The following is a 20482-nucleotide window of genomic DNA, read 5'->3' as shown; positions in this document are numbered from 1 at the left end:
TTGTGTTATGGAAAGTTCTGCAAATTAAAATACAATTTTGTGTTTTTATTGCCATTCAATACAAATCTGTTGTGGCCGTATGATGGTTCTCAGCTGGTTACAGTGCGATTAGCAGAGCTCTCTGATGTGGTATTTAGGCTCTGGGAAGTTATAACATATATGTTGATAGATCCAAAATAGTTTTACATCCAAAATTCAGTGCTGACTAATGTCACAGCATTTCTGACTTAAATGAATGTAACTAGATGAAATACTATTTTTGCTGCATGCAGCCACCACCAGGGGGAGCTGTTGACATGTGATTATGTACAGCTAGTATTGGACCCACCCGCAGCAGTAGAAGTCTGTCTCCAGTGAGCGCCCTCTAGTGCCAGCTGTATATAGCTGTAGTGAACTCATGCAGTGCTGGGTCTCAGAGCCGTTGCTACCTTCTTTTATGGCTGATTTGTACCTGATATTCAATGTAGAATTTGATGAATCTGCACTAATTGTGAATATATATTACTCTCATTGTTTCCTAGATATGCTGGGCAAGTAGGTTATCTAATGGCTGGGATGAAGGACGCACAGGAAGCACAAATAGGAGACACTCTGCATTTACTGAAGCAGCCAGTGGCTCTGCCCGGCTTTAAGCCTGCGAAACCCATGGTGTTTGCAGGTGAGTTGAACCCTAATACAAATTAAATGGTCCCTGTACTTGATCTCATTCAATAGATAATGTGCAAAATCCCTTTATAAAGTTCAATTAAGTTGGAGTTACTTTTCAGGGGTTAGATAACCTAAAAGTGTCAGCCGGTAGGGTCTCCCTTCTGTCTAAGTGTAATTTGTCTCTAGCAGCAGAAACCCCCCTATATGGATTACCGGAAGTGGGGCTTGGCCTTCGTCTCTCTGCTCCTGCCTGTCAAACTGTATATGCAGGCTTAACAGAGATTCAGTCTTTCAGTTAATTGCAGGCATCTCATTAAGCAATGGCGGAAGCAATACGTGCTGAGTAATGAGAGAAGGGATGTCCCAGGACCTATAGTGCTGACAGAATGCTGATAAAGAGCAATCGTCCACTCCAAAAGAGTGGATGGCAAGTTACAGAGCATGTGTATTGGTACTGTTCCAGGACATACTGTTTTATCTACAGTCCATTTAGAATCAAAACTCTGTTCTACATAATATTGTACATGGAACAGAGTATTATGCCAATGTAACTGCAACACGCATCGAAGTCAAAATCTCAGCTGAATTACACCTATAGCCCCCTCAGACTATGCAAAACACCAATTGAGCTTTAACAACTTCAGCTCAAGTGCTCAAAAACTGTGTAACGGGGTCGGAAAGCTATTGTACAGTATACAGTATATATTTTATTAGCGTAATATTAAAACCTGTATTACAAGAGCACTTAGTTCAAGATTCAGCCTCCAGATGGCGTGACATCAGAGATTAGACCCATCTGCAAGAGCGTCCTCAACAATGAATATATAGTCAATCACAGGGACTAGACGTGTAATGTATTAGTACAACAGTATAACGAGTGTTGTGTAGAGATGAGCTGAACTCCGAACACTGACAAGTCCGTTTAAGAGTGAGAGACCTCCTAGCCCTTACTACGACCATTTTACAGCATCAAAGTTTGTGTCTCCATTGACTTCTATGGGGTTCGGGTTCAAGTTCTGGTACCCGAACCAAACTTTGGACTAAAGTTTGGTCGAAACCGAACATCCACGGGGTTCGCTCATCCCTAGTGTAGTGTAAATTCTACGTATTTTGCGCCTGAGTACCAGTAATGAGGAGATCCTTACCCATTATGTGCCTGCCACTCTCCTAAACACGCGTTTCACTTTTTTAGCTTCTTCAGAGGGACACAGAGTATACCAAACACTGTCCCCCAGGCACCAGATGTAACCCACTGTATCAATTCCTTTAAGGCTAAAGTTACAGCTATAGAATAGATTGACCTTGACAATTCAAGTGCTTTCTTGTGGGAAGTATGTGCACCTCCCGATCATTTCAGTGGAGAGAGACCATTCCCAGCCACCTCTATTGAGAATCCATGACAGGCACAGGCGCTGTACCCTCGCCTGTCACACTTTAGTAATCCTACTAATTCCTTGTAACAGCCAGGAACGCCTCCATGATTGGATTAGGAACGGTGATCACAGAGTAGATAAATGCCAGAGAACCTTTATTCTGCAGCCGCATTTTTCGTCCCATTAGACTCGGCCTATTTTACAGAAGTCGAGATAATTGAGGAGAGATGTAAGGAAGGAACCTCCCGATCCTCCAGGACTAGTCAGCTCAGAGCCATGACGTGTGGACAAGGTTTTTCTACATTGTGGGGAATTTAGGGAGCGCTGCAGCAAGGGGGTTGGTAATGACACGCCACCGTGACACATAATGCATGGACTGTCTCCTCTCATTTGTTCTTTGAAGCTTGTTTTCCTCGTGAGTGATGCTCGGCGCATGAGAAAAGCCCAAACAATTAACATCAAATGGGTTTTCTGCGATTTGTAAAATCCTGTGCCCCGCTGATCCCCCGCTGCGGCTCCCCATAGGTGGATTATAATGAGGGCAATCCGGGCTACCGCCCGGGGCCTCGGGTCTCTATGGCCGGATTGCCCTCATTATATGTGCAGCACCGCGGCACATACCGGCAGACAGTGGCAGGGGAGGGGCCCCGGACCACTCCCCCAGCAGCGGTGCACAGCCGCTGCTTCTTCTTCGGCCGGGCCAGCACTGCAACAGTTAACTTCCCTCTGCTGGCCCGGCCGCGTCACTGCTAGGAGACACGGCCCTGTGCGCGGCCGTGTCTCCTAGCTGTGACGTCACGCAGTGCGCGCCCGGCCTGCACTGCTACTTACCACCGGAGAGGAGCAGGAGCCAGGAAGACTGGAGCCGAGCCGGGGGATGGTGAGTGTGTGACTGTGTGTCTGTGTGTGTGTGTGTGAGTCTGTCTGTGTGTATGTGTATGTATGTATGTGTGTGCAGGCAGATATCATTGTGTGATGTCGGTTTATATGTATTTTTGTGTTTCAAATGTGTTTATGCGTGTATGTATATGTCTGTATATGTTTGTGTGTGTGCGTGACTGCGTGCGACCTCCTGCTGAGTATAGATGGCGCTGCGTGGCCTCCTGCTGTCTCTGGGGGGGGCGCCGTGCGGCCTCCCGCTGTGTATAGGTGGCTCCGTGCTGCCTCACGCTGTGTATAGATGGCTACGTGCGGCCTCCCGCTGTGTATAGATGGCACCGTGCGGCCTCCCGCTGTGTATAGATGGCACCGTGCGGCCTCCCGCTGTGTATAGATGGCACCGTGCGGCCTCCCACTGTGTATAGATGGCTACATGCGGCTTCCTGCCGTGTATAGATGGCTCCGTGCTGCCTCACGCTGTGTATAGATGGCTCCGTGCTGCCTCACGCTGTGTATAGATGGCGCAGTGCGGCCTCCCGCTGTGTATAGATGGCACCGTGCAGCCTCCCGCTGTGTATAGATGGCACCGTGCGGCTCCCTGCTGTGTATAGATGGCACCGTGCGGCCTCCTGCTGTGTATAGATGGCACCGTGTGGCCTCCTGCTGTGTATAGATGGCACCGTGCGGCCTCCTGCTGTGTATAGATGGCACCGTGCGGCCTCCTGCTGTGTATAGATGGCACCGTGCGGCTCCCTGCTGTGTATAGATAGCTACGTGCGGCCTCCCGCTGTGTATAGATGGCTGCGTGCGGCCTCCCGCTGTGTATAGATGGCTACATGCGGCCTCCCACTGTGTATAGTTGGCACCGTGCGGCTCCCTGCTATGTATAGATAGCTACGTGCGGCCTCCCGCTTTGTATAGATGGCTACGTGTGGCCTCCCGCTGTGTATAGATGGCTACGTGTGGCCTCCCGCTGTGTATAGATGGCTACGTGCGGCCTCCCGCCGTGTATAGATGGCTACGTGTGGCCTCCCGCTGTGTATAGATGGCTACGTGCGGCCTCCTGCTGTGTAAAGATGGCTACGTGCGGCCTCCCGCTGTGTATAGATGGCGCAGTGCGGCCTCCTGCTGTGTATAGATGGTTACGTGTGCTCAATATTGAGTCATAAAATTACCTGCCAGGGACATGCGGATGTGAAGCGTTCTTCACATGCATTTCCGCATGCGGGTTGACAAGCGCTTTCCAAGCGATTTTAGCATCACTTGGAAAGTACTTGACAACTTGGTCACACTATATAAATCCATGCAACCGGCATGGATTTACAGTTATATGAAAAAGTTTGGGCACCCCTTTTAATCTTAAGCTTAATGTTTTATAAAAATTGGTGTTTTTGCAACAGCTGTTTCAGTTTGATATATGTAATAACTGTTGGACACAGTAATGTTTCTGCCTTGAAATGAGGTTTATTGTACTAACAGAAAATGTGCAATCTGCAGTCAAACAAAATTTGACAGGTGCATAAGTATGGGCACCTCACCAGAAAAGTGACATTAATATTTAGAAGATCCTCCTATTGCAAAAGTAACAGCCTCTAGTCGCTTCCTGTAGCTTTTAATGATTTCCTGGATCCTGGATGAAGGTATTTTTGACCATTCCTCTTTACAAAACAATTCCAGTTCAGTTAAGTTTGATGGTCGCCGAGCATGGACAGCCCTCTTCAAATGATCCCACAGATGGTCAATGATATTCAGGTCTGGGGACTGGGATGGCCATTCCAGAACATTGTAATTGTTCCTCTGCATGAATGCCTGAGTAGATTTGGAGCGGTGTTTTGGATCATTGTCTTGCTGAAAGATCCATCCCCTGCGTAACTTCAACTTTGTCACTGATTCTTGAACTTTATTGTCAAGAATCTGCTGATACTGAGTGGAATCCATGCGTCCCTCAACTTTAACAAGATTCCCAGTGCCGGCATTGGCCACACAGCCCCAAAGCATGATGGAACCTCCACCAAATTTTACTGTGGGTAGCATGTGTTTTTCTTGGAATGCTGTGTTTTTTTGCCGCCATGCATAATGCCATTTTGTATGACCAAACAACTCAATCTTGGTTTCATCAGTCCACAGGACCTTCTTCCAAAAAGAAATTGGCTTCTCCAAATGTGCTTTTGCATACCTCAGCCGACTCTGTTTGTGGCGTGCTTGCAGAAACGGCTTCTTTCGCATCACTCTCCCATACAGCTTCTCCTTGTGCAAAGTGCGTTGTATAGTTGACCGATGCACAGTGACACCATCTGTAGCAAGTTGATGCTGCAGCTCTCTGGGGGTGGTCTGAGGATTGTCCTTGATTGATCTCACCATTCTTCTTCTCTGCCTTTCTGATGTTTTTCTTGGCCTGCCACTTCTGGCCTTAACAAGAACTGTCCCTGTGTTCTTCCATTTCCTTACTATGTTCCTCACAGTGGAAACTGACAGGTTAAATCTCTGAGACAGCTTTTTGTATCCTTCCCCTGAACAACTATGTTGAATAATCTTTGTTTTCAGGTCATTTGACAGTTGTTTTAAGGAGCCCATGATGCCACTCTTCAGAGGAGATTCAAACAGGAGAACAACTTGCAAGTGGCCACTTTAAGTAGCTTTTCTCATGATTGCATACACCTGGCTCTGAAGTTCAAAGCTCAATGAGGTGACAAAACCAAAAAAAGTGCTTTAGTAAGTCAGTAAAAAGTAGGTAGGCGTATTTAAAACAAGAAAATGATAAGGGTGCCCATACTTATGCACCTGTCAAATTTTGTTTCAATGCAGATTGCACATTTTCTGTTAGTACAATAAACCTCATTTCAAGGCAGAAACATTACTGTGTCCAACAGTTATTACATATATCAAACTGAAATAGCTGTTGCAAAAACACCAATTTTTATAAAACATTAAGCTTAAGATTAATAGGGGTGCCCAAACTTTTTCATATAACTGTATATAGTGTGACCGTAAAAGAATGGTAAAAAATAAATATATACTTACCTTCTGATGGCCTGTCGACGTCAGCGGTCGCGTGACCCGTCACATGACTAAATGACATCACGCCAGGTCCTTTTCAGACCATCGCGAGCTGCTGGCAAGCCAGGACGCATCGGATAAAGACACCGGGGGCCATCAGAAGGTAAGTATAATATTTATTTTTTATTTTATTCTTTTTTTACAGGTTCTATGGTACCCGGGACCGGAGGAGAGTCTCCTCTTCTCCAAACCCGGGTACCATCCGCACATTGAAACGCATGGAATCTGCATGTACAGATGCAGTGATGCGGATTCCATGTGTTCCAATGCAAGTCAATGGCGGCGAAAGCGCCACGCTTCCGCAAAATAATTGTTATTGCTGCGGATTTTTCCGCAATGATAATCCGCAGCGGAAATTTCCACAGCATGTGCACAGCACATGCGGATTATCATTGGGGAACATGGCAGGCCTTCTACCAAGCGTTTTTTAAGCGTTTCTGCAGCGGAATTGCCGCTGTGGAAAAGCTTAAAAAACGCGTAGTGGGCACACAGCCTAAAAAAAATTATTATAATTAATATTGTGCCAAATTAATTTCACGTGAACTATCACATGATCTATCACAGGGGATCATGTGACATGTCATACATACAGGTATGTGTGTATGTGTGTGTGTGGGGGGGAGGAGAAGGGCCGTGCCTTCTAAACTGCCCGGGGCACTTGCTACTCTTAATCCACCCCTGTGGCTCCCCCACACCCACCACCATGCGGCCATACAATAATATAGTATTCGGACTATAAGACGCACCCCCCACTTTCCTCCAAAATTTTGGAGGAAAAAAGTGCATCTTATAGTCCGAAAAATACGGTAATTATTAAGAATAGGAGATTTATTTTTTTTTTAAATGTAGGTACGATTCAATTATTCCCAAGATCTCACCCCATGGATGGATCCTTTGTATTTGCAATTGGTGGAGGAAGGGCATTGCTAACAATAGGAATTCCAGAGAATGGAGGACTTAACTACAACTCCCAGTATGTCCTTAGCAATGGTAAGGAGATACTGGGAGTTGTTACCAGTCATCATCAGACTGTGGACCATATAGGAACCAATGTACTGATTAGATGCAAGCAGTGGAACTATTAAACGTTTAAAAAGTAACTTACATTTTGGGATATATATTACATGATTTAGGTCCTATAATTTTGAGCAGATTAGTGCGAATCTGAGACCCTGATCACTCAGAAGATCTCTTAGAAGTGATGAGGTGAGGAGACATGACTGTGACTTTCTGCTGCATTTGCTCTGCTCAGTGTACTCTCCTATCTACTGAGCTGCGCTCTTCTAGGAGGTCTTTTAAGCAAAGGAGCAAAGGATTGGGGTCCCCACAAATCTGCTCAGAATTAATGACCCTAAATCACATTAAAAACATCCCAAAAGTTGATTTACTCTTTAAGGTTAATTTACTTACACACACACACACACACACACACACACTGTATACGGCGTACGCACCACACACACTGTATAAGCCGCATGCAACACACACACACACTGTATACGGCGTACGCACCACACACACTGTATACGCCGTACGCACCACACACACTGTATACGGCGTACGCACCACACATACACTGTATACGCTGTACGCACACCACACACACACACACACTTTATACTCCATACGCAACACACACACACACTGAATACGGCGTACGCACCACATACACTGTATACGCCGTACACACCACACACACACACACTGTATACGGCGTGCGCACCACACACACACTGTATACGCTGTACATACCACATACACTGTATACGCCGCACACACCACACACACTGTATACGCCGTACACACCACACACACACACACTGTATACGCCGTACACACCACATACACTGTATACGCCGTACACCACACACACACACTCTGTATAAGCCGTGCACACCACACACACACACTGTATACACCGTACGCACCACACACACACACACACTGTATACGCTGTACATACCACATACACTGTATACGCCGTACGCACCACCACACACACTGTATACACCGTACGCACCACACACACACACACACTGTATACGCTGTACATACCACATACACTGTATACGCCGTACGCACCACACACACACACTGTATACACCGTACGCACCACACACACACACACTGTATACGCTGTACATACCACATACACTGTATACGCCGTACGCACCACCACACACACTGTATACGCCTTACACACCACACACACACTGTATATGACGCGCCCCCTGGGCCAGTGTTGTTAGGGATACCCGGAGCCGGATCAGATGGGGGTTGTAGTCTCCGAGTGGCGGTGACCCGGTCCGTGCCCAGGGTGTCAAACTCAGTGTGTGGCAGTCCTTATGATGTTACTAGATGTTCTTTTGTGTCGACTACGCCACCCGTTGATTTGCGGTCAAAAGGCCGCCGCTGCAGCAGGGTCCACTGAGGCTGGTGATATGTGTGCAGCTTAGGTAGTATAACCCCCAACGGGAGGGGTATAGCCTCAGGGGGTCAGCCGTGGAGGATGGTGGTTGTGAAGGTGCAGCAAGGAGACTCAGAGGCATAAAATGCAGTTCCAGGGTTTTACTTACTGGTGTTGCTCGGGTCACTGTGTACAGCAGTGACCACCCAAGCCGTGCTGCGTCCACCAGGTCCTGGACTCGGTCAACTCCCAGGCAACTCCGGAGTGTGGTCCTGAGCTCCTTTCTGTCTCTCCCTTCTTCTGGCCGTTCCCACCAGGGATCCACCTAAGTCCGGCTCCCTCGGGCCTCTTGTTGGTCAAGCCTCCTCTGGGCTCCCTGACCCTATTCTTGGTCTGCCTTCCGGGTGGATTTAGTGGGTGATCGTGGCAGATCCTGCCCACGACCTCCGGTTCCTGGCTAAGGTGTGCTGTAGCCTCTGCCAGCTTGGGATCCGGTACCCTGTTGCCGACCCTTCACCCTATTAGCTCTCTTATGGGCTCTTGGGGTCCCCTCTGCGCCTCTGGGTCTCTCTCTCTTCTCCTCTGCTCTGCTTCTCAGGTTCTCAGACAGACTGTCTGACTGACTCACAGGCTGACTGACTGACCCTGATCTAAGATGGTGCCCACCTTATATACTCCCTCTATGTGTGAGCTCAGGTGACCAGCACCCAATGAGCTCCTAGCTTTACCCAGGCTGCTCCCCCTATCTGCCCCTACACTACTGGGATGTTCCACCCCCCTCCCACTCCAGCCAGGAACAGACACTGTCGTACCTGCACATTTCTCTAGTGGGAGTACCATCGGTCTGTTCCCCGGAAATGGGATGTGTGTAGTGCATGCAGCCTACTAGCTCAGTTCCACACTCCATCCTTACCCGGGAGTGGAATATCACACCTCTGGGTTGAGGTGCAATACCCCTGTAGCAGCCGAATCCTCAGGGTGCTACATTCCCCCCTGGTAAATCACAGCACGTCCTCGGGCTGTAAGATATAAACATCCAAAACATACAATTTTTTTTTTTTTCATAAACATAAACATAGAAAACATCATATATATATATATCAGCAATAAACTCTTCATATAAAAACTTTTCATAAATAACATTCTTGTTTCTGGTTCCTCCGGTCACGGTGCAACTTGTGACCGGGTAAAGTGCTACAGTCTCTTGAAGAAAACAGTTTCCTATAAAACCGGTAGGGGGCGCTTTAGGAAGCGCAACTATATACAAGGGAAATATGGCCGCTCTCAGTCCTCGGCCAGGTATTAGGGAGGAATGACCGCTCTCAGTCCTCGGTCAGTGGGAATAGGGACACACGGGTTTCAGTTCAATTGGCTGGTCCCAACGGGGACTATATTTTAACTAGAACAGTTCTTATACCCTGACGGGTAACTATGTACAGTCTCTCTCTACCGTACTTCAACGACGGCGTCCTCCTGCTCTTTCTTGTTGGTTGGTTTCAGTTTCAGACCCGTCCGGGTCCTCTTGCTCCTCCTCACACCGCAGCTCCTCCTCCGTCAGGCGATGCACATGGAGGGCGTAGGGTCCTTTGGCACACTTGTGCCGGGTGAAGGTGACCTCGTCCCCTACGTACAGGTCACGACCTCTGTGTCCCTCCGGCAGATGGCTTTCTACGTCTCTGCGGGTGACAAAGACGTCGCCGGGGGTGTGATGATCCCTGATGAAACCCCAACCGTGCTGCAGTTGGAATTTAATTACAGTCCCGGTGGCACGGGGACCGTGGGCTGCACGGGGGTTCCTCCGGGTCCGGCTCTTCTGCTCCGCGCTCCTTATCTGCGCTTGCTGTTCCCGGACCCGCCTCTCTCTCCGCTCCCTCTCGAAGACCTCGAGCTGCTGCCGGCAGCACTCTGCACGCTCTGCTGCGGCCGCCCGAGTCTCCTGAGTGAACCCCATGAGGTCTTCTCCGGTGGGGTCCCACTCGAACTGTGCCTCCTCCAGCGGGGGCGAGGTCCTCTTTACAGGCTTCGGAGCCGGAATCAGGGGCTCGTCTAGGGGTCTCTCTTTCCGGAGTCGGGGATGGTGAAACTCCGGTGGCCATATAAAGGGCTGCCCATCCGGGCATGTATGCTGGGCGAACAGGTCCTCACCCAGGTGCGGTACTTTAGGTGCTATGGGCGCTGTGGTGGTAGCGGCGCCCGGGTTGACCAGGCCTTGCGACCAGGCTTGGGGCACGCTAAAGGAAAAGGGCACCGTAAGAACGGCGGCGCCCGTGGTTACTCGGCCCTGCGGCCAGGCCGGTGGCTCCGCGGAGGTAGGGGGCGCTGTTGGAATGGCGGCGCCCGGGGGTACTAGGCCTTGCGACCAGGCCGATGGTATTTCCTGTTTGGTCGCGGTCGAGGCGTGTGACGTCACAGGGGTCGCGGCCGCGGTTTCCGGTTGAGGCCTAGTCGGCGGCGGTGACGATGCAGCGACGGGCACGGCAGGGGGAATTTCGGGCTCTGCGACGGGGAGCTGGGGCAGGCACGCGGTTTCCCGGCTCGGGGTAGAGACGTCCCCTTTACCTGCCTCCGTCCGTTCAGCTCCCTTCTCGGCGCCGTCTCCTGCCTTCATTCCTCCTGCGCCATCCTCAGAGGCGGTCTGTCTCCTCGTCTCGGGTGGCGTGCTCCGCTGACGGGTTTCGGTCTGCTGGGCCATCTCTCGGCTCCACTCCGCCAACGTCTCCCGCTGCACCCGGGCCATCCTCCGTGCGAGGCCCTCCAGCGCGGTCTGTGCACACTCCCGGTCTCGGGGGAGCTGTGCTAGGATCTCCAGCAGGCCTTCTGGAGTGGCGACCTGCAACAGGCTCCTGACCACTGGGTCGGTGCTGCCTGACTCTCCCTCCATCTCCGGGTAGGCTCTCTCTGGACTCTCTTCCAGACGTCTTGTCTCCGGGTGCGCTCTCTCCAGACTGCTCCAGGCTGCACCCATCTTTGTTCTCTTCTTCTGTCTCTGCCCACATCGAGGGTGGTCCCGGGGCAACTTTGTGATTGTCAGTTCCAGGGGCAGTTCTCTTACGCTGATGGACACTTCCAGCATCACAGTCTCTGTTGGTGGGCGCGGTTTCCGCTTTTGGCGCCATTCTTCGACCTGGCCCACGATGGGAGGTGACCTCTTGCCACCCTCTGGCACGCCCATAATGGCGTCCGCTCTTCCAAGGCGGGAAATCCTTGGAAATGGCGGGAATCGTCTCCCAGTGGCGGGAAACTCCATGGATGGCGGGAAAAAGCTGCAAATGGCGGACAACCGGCGGGAAACGACCTGTGATGGGGCCCGATGGCGGGGACCCTCCGGAACCGGCAGGAGACTTCTTTTTGAGGTAACGGTGTACTTTTCTTCAGGCACGCAGTACCCGGTTGTTGCGGGCACGTAATCCTGCCGACTACGCCAAAGTTGACGCGCCCCCTGGGCCAGTGTTGTTAGGGATACCCGGAGCCGGATCAGATGGGGGTTGTAGTCTCCGAGTGGTGGTGACCCGGTCCGTGCCCAGGGTGTCAAACTCAGTGTGTGGCAGTCCTTATGATGTTACTAGATGTTCTTTTGTGTCGACTACGCCACCCGTTGATTTGCGGTCAAAAGGCCGCCGCTGCAGCAGGGTCCACTGAGGCTGGTGATATGTGTGCAGCTTAGGTAGTATAACCCCCAACGGGAGGGGTATAGCCTCAGGGGGTCAGCCGTGGAGGATGGTGGTTGTGAAGGTGCAGCAAGGAGACTCAGAGGCATAAAATGCAGTTCCAGGGTTTTACTTACTGGTGTTGCTCGGGTCACTGTGTACAGCAGTGACCACCCAAGCCGTGCTGCGTCCACCAGGTCCTGGACTCGGTCAACTCCCAGGCAACTCCGGAGTGTGGTCCTGAGCTCCTTTCTGTCTCTCCCTTCTTCTGGCCGTTCCCACCAGGGATCCACCTAAGTCCGGCTCCCTCGGGCCTCTTGTTGGTCAAGCCTCCTCTGGGCTCCCTGACCCTATTCTTGGTCTGCCTTCCGGGTGGATTTAGTGGGTGATCGTGGCAGATCCTGCCCACGACCTCCGGTTCCTGGCTAAGGTGTGCTGTAGCCTCTGCCAGCTTGGGATCCGGTACCCTGTTGCCGACCCTTCACCCTATTAGCTCTCTTATGGGCTCTTGGGGTCCCCTCTGCGCCTCTGGGTCTCTCTCTCTTCTCCTCTGCTCTGCTTCTCAGGTTCTCAGACAGACTGTCTGACTGACTCACAGGCTGACTGACTGACCCTGATCTAAGATGGTGCCCACCTTATATACTCCCTCTATGTGTGAGCTCAGGTGACCAGCACCCAATGAGCTCCTAGCTTTACCCAGGCTGCTCCCCCTATCTGCCCCTACACTACTGGGATGTTCCACCCCCCTCCCACTCCAGCCAGGAACAGACACTGTCGTACCTGCACATTTCTCTAGTGGGAGTACCATCGGTCTGTTCCCCGGAAATGGGATGTGTGTAGTGCATGCAGCCTACTAGCTCAGTTCCACACTCCATCCTTACCCGGGAGTGGAATATCACACCTCTGGGTTGAGGTGCAATACCCCTGTTGCAGCCGAATCCTCAGGGTGCTACATATACGCCTTACACACCACACACACACTGTATACGCCGTACACACCACACACACTGTATACGCCGTAAACACCACACACACTGTATACGCCGTACACACCACATACACTGTATACGCCGTACACCACACACACACTCTGTATAAGCCGTACACACCACACACACACACTGTATACGCCGTACGCACCCCACACACACACACTGTATACGCTGTACATACCACATACACTGTATACACCATATACACCTGCCTCTCTGCTAGATTGTGGAGACAATACGGCGCCGGACTACTGGCAGCCCATTGCAGCAGCAGAAGCTTCTACTTTATTTCAGTTACAGTTTTGTTACAGTTATTTTATTTTATTATTTTATTACCTTCTTTGGATTGCAACGTTCCTGTATACTCGTCTATTGGGGATGGAAGATACAACACTTCCCACACTATCAACTGCTGCTGGGCACACAGCACGAGATCTGCACCTGGATCTTCTTCCACCACTTACAAGTCTCCTGCAGGTACAGACACTCTGGGGCACGCAATACGGACCATCTCAGCTAATGCTACTGAAGGATGCATGCTGCTACCCACAGCCTGTGACAGGGATACAGCCATATGTGAGCGGTGGAGGTCACTGCATACGATTTGCCATGGAGAGGACTGGTGTGACGGGTGGAAACAATGACGGGATGGTGGACCCTAGGTCTGTTGCTAAACGAGCAGTGTATTCTAGGGATCGTCTTCTGGAACTGCGCAGGATAAAGTCTTCTCCAGCAGTGGCAATACGGAATGTTCCACGGGAAATAAGGAGACCTTTCAGAGGCTGCAGAGCAGGCAAGAAGATCAAGTCCTGGAGGAGAAGGTTTAAACCAGTGGTCCCATCCATTATCATGGGTAACGTACGATCGCTGGGAAATAAGTCGGATGAACTGCTGGCTCTGTGTAAGACCCAGAAGGAGTTTAGGGAATGCAGTCTCATGTGCTTTACAGAAACCTGGCTGCATGAGGAGGTCCCAGATTCATGTGTCTCGGTACCAGGATTTCAAATGGTTCGGGCTGATAGAGAGAGAGTTAGATGCGGCAAGAAAAAAGGTGGAGGAGTGATACTCTACATTAACAACAGATGGTGCAATCAGGGGCATGTAACTGTTAAGGAGAAACATTGCTGTCCAAATATTGAACTGTTAGCAGTGGGCCTCAGGCCTTACTATCTGCCTAGAGAATTCACTCTTGTTATTGTAGTTGTGATGTATATACCACCATGTGCGAACCCAGAGGCTGCTGGGGATGTGTTGTCAGGGGTGATGGCCCGGCTTCAGACTAAACACCCAAACTCTCTAACTGTAATTTCTGGGGATTTCAATCGAGTAAAGATCTCATCTGCAATACCAAAGTTCTATCAATATGTCAAATGTCCTACACGGGACAACAACACACTGGATCTCCTCTTTGCTAATGTTAAGAATGCTTATTCATCGGCTGCATTACCCCCCCTGGGGAAATCTGACCACAACCTCATACTATTGTCTCCTGCTTACCAACCAGACGTCCGCAAACAACCAGTGACAATTAAAAAGATAAGGAAGTGGTGTCCAGCAGCAGAGGAGGCTTTACAAGACTGCTTTGATTGTACAGACTGGGAGGTGTTGTGTACCATGAAAGAGAATTGCGATGTTAATGAGATTACTGGCAGAGTTACTGATTACATCAACTTCTGTATGGACATTGTAGTACCTGTTCAAGAGATTCGGTGTTATGCAAACAATAAGCCATGGATTACAAAAGAGTTGAAACATTTACTAAACATGAAAAAACTGGCTTTTAAAAGGAAGGACAAGGAGGCATTGAAAATTATACAGCGAGACCTAAAGGGGAAAATTAAGATTGCCCGTGAGGCATTCAGAGTTAAATTAGAAAATCAATTTGCACAAAAAAGCTCCAGAGAGGTGTGGGCTGGAATGAAGCTAGTGACTGGGTTTAAGGCAAGGTCGGAGCAGGGGGTTGGTGGACTTAGAATGGCTAATGAAATGAATGAGTTCTTCAATAGATTCAGCAATAAAGGTGCGGTAGCAGCAGGGAAGGGGGAGGAGGCCGGGGAACAACTAGCTAAATTAACAAGGGGTGAAATAGATCATTTCTCGGTCTCCAAAAATGACGTGAGGGACCAGTTTAGTAAGCTGGCCATTGGCAAAGCAGCAGGGCCTGACGGTCTCAGTCCACGTGTCCTCAGAGTGTGTGCAAATGAGTTGTGTACTGTCTTCCAGCATCTCTTTAACCAGAGCTTACAATCAAAGAGAGTACCAGTGCTATGGAAGACTTCCTGCCTGGTGCCGATTCCCAAGACTACCTTCCCGGCTTCCCCGGGGGACTATAGACCGGTGGCCTTAACATCGCATGCGATGAAGTCCTTGGAGAGAATAGTACTTGCTCACTTGTGTCCGAGGGTGATGGCGCATACTGATGCTCTTCAGTTTGCGTACCGGCAGGGACTGGGGGTGGACGATGCTGTAGCGTATCTGCTACAAACAGTACATTCCTTTTTGGACAATGATGGAACCACAGTGCGTGCTTTGTTCTTTGATTTCTCTAGTGCGTTCAACACATTACAGCCACTCTTACTGCGTGGAAAGTTGATTAAAATGGCGGTGGATGAGGGACTTGTGAATTGGATAATTGACTACCTGTCGGATAGGCCACAGTTTGTTAGGTGGGGGACGGCTACATCAGATAGTGTACTGAGCAGTGTCGGAGCCCCGCAGGGAACAGTGCTGTCGCCATTCCTCTTTACATTGTACACAGCTGACTTTCAGTATAAATCAGACCATTGTCACCTCCAGAAGTACTCGGATGACTCTGTGATAGTTGGCGGTATTGGGAAGGACCAGGATGAAGAGGAATATAGAAGGGTGGTTGCGGACTTTGTAGTATGGTGCCAGGCTAACCATCTAGAACTAAATGTTAAGAAAACCAGGGAGTTGGTGATGAGCTATGGAAGGTGCAAGAAGGTATGCCTACCTGTTACCATTGACGGTCAGGATGTGGAGATGGTGGACAGTTTCAAATATTTGGGGGTTTACCTGGATAGCAAGCTAGACTGGAAGTGCCACATGGAGAAGGTCTACAAGAAGGGGATGAGTAGATTGTACTTCCTAAGGAAGTTAAGGTCTTTTAATGTGTGTGGCAAAATGCTTGAGGTGTTCTACCAATCCATTGTGGCTAGTGTCACCTTTGCGGCAATAATTTGCTGGGGTAACAGTGTGCGTGTTGCTGACGCCAACAAGCTCAACAAACTTATAAAGAAGGCTAGCGCGACGGTGGGCCTACAGCTTGGGACTTTTGAAGAGGTGGTAGAGGATAGGATTAAGAAGAAGTGCAGAGCTATAATGGGCAATAACACACACCCGCTTTATGAACTGTTTGCGAAACAGAAGAGCACATTCAGCAATCGCCTAATACAACTAAGGTGTAAAAAGGAAAAATACAGGAGATCGTTTGTTCCAACAGCTATGGGGGTGTTTAACAAATGTCTGAAAAGCAATGTCTAAAGCATTCCAAATGTTATGTTATTATATGTGTCATGTTCGAGATCTCTGTTCTGCTGCTGTGATACCGCAATTTCCTCCGGGATAAATAAAGTATATCTTATCTTATCTTATCTTATCTTATCTTATCTTATCTTATATGCACCACCACACACACTGTATACGCCGTACACACCACACACACACTGTATACGCCGTACGCACCACACACACACGCAGTCTGTATACATCGTATGCACCACACACACGCACTCTGTATACACCGTACGCACCACACACTGTATACGCCGTACGCACCACACATCCACTGCATACGCCATACTCACCACACACATCCACTGTATACGCCATACTCACCACACACACACTCTGTATACGCCGTACACACCACACACACACTGTATACGCTGTACATACCACACACACACTGTATATGCCGTACACACCACACACACACTGTATACGCTGTACGCACCACCACACACACACGCACTCTGTATACACCGTACGCACCACACACACGCACTCTGTATACACCGTACACACCACACACACACTGTATATGCCGTACACAGTGGCGTACTGCCAATGGCGGCAGACCAGGCGACTGCTATGGGGCCCGTGAGCCGAGGGGGCCCATAGCAGTCCAGGGGTGGATATACCGCCACCGGTGCAGCTGCGCCGGGTCCCCACCATGCAGCTGCACCAAGGGGCCCACAAGGTGCAGCTGCTCCCTGCACGCGGCGGTCAGGGAGTGATCCCTACAGCTCCGCTGCTGTCAGGAGGAGAATAGCAGCGGAGCTGGAGGGTTCATCCTCTACTTCCTCCCTGACCCAGGCGCGCGCAGCTTGATGACGTCATCATGCAGCGCGCACCTGGGCCAGGAAGAAAGCTGCCGGCAACCAGGAGGATGCTGCTGCAGGGGAGCGAGCTGAGGTAAGTTTTTTTTTTTTTTTTACTGAAATGCTGGGGAGGGGATGGGGCTGGGAAGAGCAATAATGGGGCGGATAGAGCTGGGGAGAGCAATGATGGGGATGGTGGGGAAGGGGAGAGCAATGATGGGGGTGCTGGGAGAGAGCAGTGATGGGGGTGCTGGGAGAGAGCAATGATGGGGGTGCTGGGAGAGAGCAATGATGGGGGTGCTGGGAGAGAGAAATGATGGGGGGCTGGGAGAGAGCAATGATGGAGGTGCTGGGACAGAGTAATGATGGGGGTGCTGAGAGGAAATGATGGGGGTGCTGGGAGAGAGCAATGATGGGAGTGCTGGGTCAGAGCAATGATGGGGGGCTGGGAGAGAGCAATGATGGAGGTGCAGGGACAGCGCAATGATGGGGGTGCTGGACAGAGCAATGATGGGGGTTGGGAGAGAGCAATGATGGGGGTGGTGGGACAGAGCAATGATGCAGGTGCTAAGAGAGAGAGCAAAGATGGGGGTGCTGGGAGAGAGCAATGATGGGGTTGCTGGGAGAGAGCAATGATGGGGGTGCTGGGAGAGAGCAATGGTGGGGGTGCTGGGACAGAGCAATGGTGGGGGTGCTGGGACAGAGCAATGGTGGGGGGCTGGGAGAGAGCAATGATGTGGGGCTGGGAGAGAGCAATGATGGAGGTGCTGGGACAGAGAAATGAGGTGGGTGCTGGGAGAGAGCAATGATGGGAGTGCTGGGAGAAGCAATGATGGAGGTGCTGGGACAGAGCAATGATGGGGGGCTGGGAGAGAGCAATGATGGAGGTGCTGAGACAGCGCAATGATGGGGGTGCTGGACAGAGCAAGGATGGGGGTTGGGAGAGCAATGATGGGGGTGGTGGGACAGAGCAATGATGCAGGTGCTAAGAGAGAGAGCAATGATGGGGGTGCTGGGAGATAGCAAAGATGGGGGTGCTGGGAGAGAGCAATGACGTGGGTGCTGGGACACAGCAATGATGGGGGTGCTGGGAGAGAGCAATGATGGGGGTGCTGGGAGAGAGCAATGATGGGGGTGCTGGGAGAGAGCAATGGTGGGGGTGCTGGGACAGAGCAATGGTGGGGGGCTGGGAGAGAGCAATGATGTGGGGCTGGGAGAGAGCAATGATGGAGGTGCTGGGACAGAGAAATGATGGGGGTGCTGGGAGAGAGCAATGATGGGAGTGCTGGGAGAAGCAATGATGGAGGTGCTGGGACAGAGCAATGATGGGGGGCTGGGAGAGAGCAATGATGGAGTTGCTGAGACAGAGCAATGATGGGGGTTGGGAGAGAGCAATGATGGGGGTGGTGGGACAGAGCAATGATGCAGGTGCTAAGAGAGAGAGCAATGATGGGGGTGTTGGGAGAGAGCAAAGATGGGGGTGCTGGGAGAGAGCAACGATGAGGGTGCTGGGACAGAGCAATGATGTGGGTGCTGGGACAGAGCAATGACGGGGGTGCTGGGACAGAGCAATGATGGGGGTGCTGGGAGAGAGTAATGATGGGGGTGCTGGGAGAGAGTAATGATGGGGGTGCTGGGAGAGAGCAATGACGAGGGTGCTGGGAGAGAGCAATGATGGGGGTGCTGGGAGAGAGCAATTATGGGGGTTTCACTTTGCTTGTACTGTTAAGCCTTGTATGTTTTCCGTGTGCACATAGCCTTACAGTTAATTGGGGAGAGTCACAGAGACTGAATAATTTATATTATTGGCTGGTGCAGATTATAGTTAATGGGGGGCACAGTGCTGCTTATCACTTTATATTTTGATTACTAGGTGGTTAATAGTATATTAATGGGGGGGTTACATATCTGGATTCGAGGACGCAGAGCGGGGGAGACACATGTATACATACAATATGTGACCTTGTTATTTTCTAGGCTGGAGATCATCGTGACAAGACGAGTCGTGGCTGGGAGATGTCGACATGAAGGTCTGACCAGATGGAGAAGAAGCAGCAGAAACCGACTCTGATCAGATGACACGTCAGCGGTAAGTGCCTGGATGTAAATATTATTCTGTATCTGCACTGTGTGACTTGGAGGGATAATGTTATCTGTAAAATCCCTTAGGCTGCATTCTCACATTTGTGTGAAATGTCCGTGTGCTGCCAGATGTTTTTGTCGGATGGTCCACGGACTCGTACAGTTTTATAGATCCATTCACACATCCATGAAAATCACGGATCTGAGAATGAGATCTAAGAGGGTCAGAGAATGTCCTGTTCTGATCCGATATTGAGGATTAGAATAGGACATGCTCAATGCAGGGCAGCACACCGACACTGCACACAGATGCAGGAATGTAGCCTTATTATGTATAGCACAGTCACTTAGTATATAGTGTACTCACTTATTATGTATAGCACAGTCACTTAGTATATAGTGTACTCACTTATTATGTATAGCGCCATCCTTAGTTATATAGTTTCCTCTTTTATTATGTATAACACCCTCCCTTATTATGTACCATCCTCTCTAGCGGCTCACAGTTGGGGGATCATACTGTGTTGGGGACAGCATACTTTACCCTGGGAGTTGAGGTGGGGTACAGTAGGGTCATTATACTGTGCATGTGGAGGAATTCACCATGGGGGTATTATACTTTGTTTGGGGGGCCCTTTTATTGGCATCACACTTTATGGGGCAATGAAAGAGATCTAGGACGTCAGCAGGAGGAAAATTACTATGTAAAGATGGAAAGTTGTGAGATCTGATCTTTGGTGACCCCGACAATTATTTAATTTTTTGGGGGGGGGGGGGGGGGGGCAATTAGAGCTTCTGCTATGGGGCCCCATGATTCCTATGTATGCCCCTGGCCATACATACCACACACACTGTATACGCCATATACACCACCACACACACACACTGTATACGCCGTACGCACCACACACACACATACACTGTATATGCCGTACGCACCACCACACACACGCACTCTGTATACACCCTGCGCACCACACACACACACACTGTATACGCCGTACGCACAACACACACACTGTATACGCTGTACACACCACACACACTGTATATG

Source organism: Phyllobates terribilis, unplaced genomic scaffold (assembly GCF_046119375.1).
Source record: "Phyllobates terribilis strain yellow unplaced genomic scaffold, ASM4611937v1 Scaffold_498__1_contigs__length_1317049, whole genome shotgun sequence".
Taxonomy (NCBI): Eukaryota; Metazoa; Chordata; class Amphibia; order Anura; family Dendrobatidae; genus Phyllobates; species Phyllobates terribilis.
Note: the sequence above shows the minus strand (reverse complement) of the source record.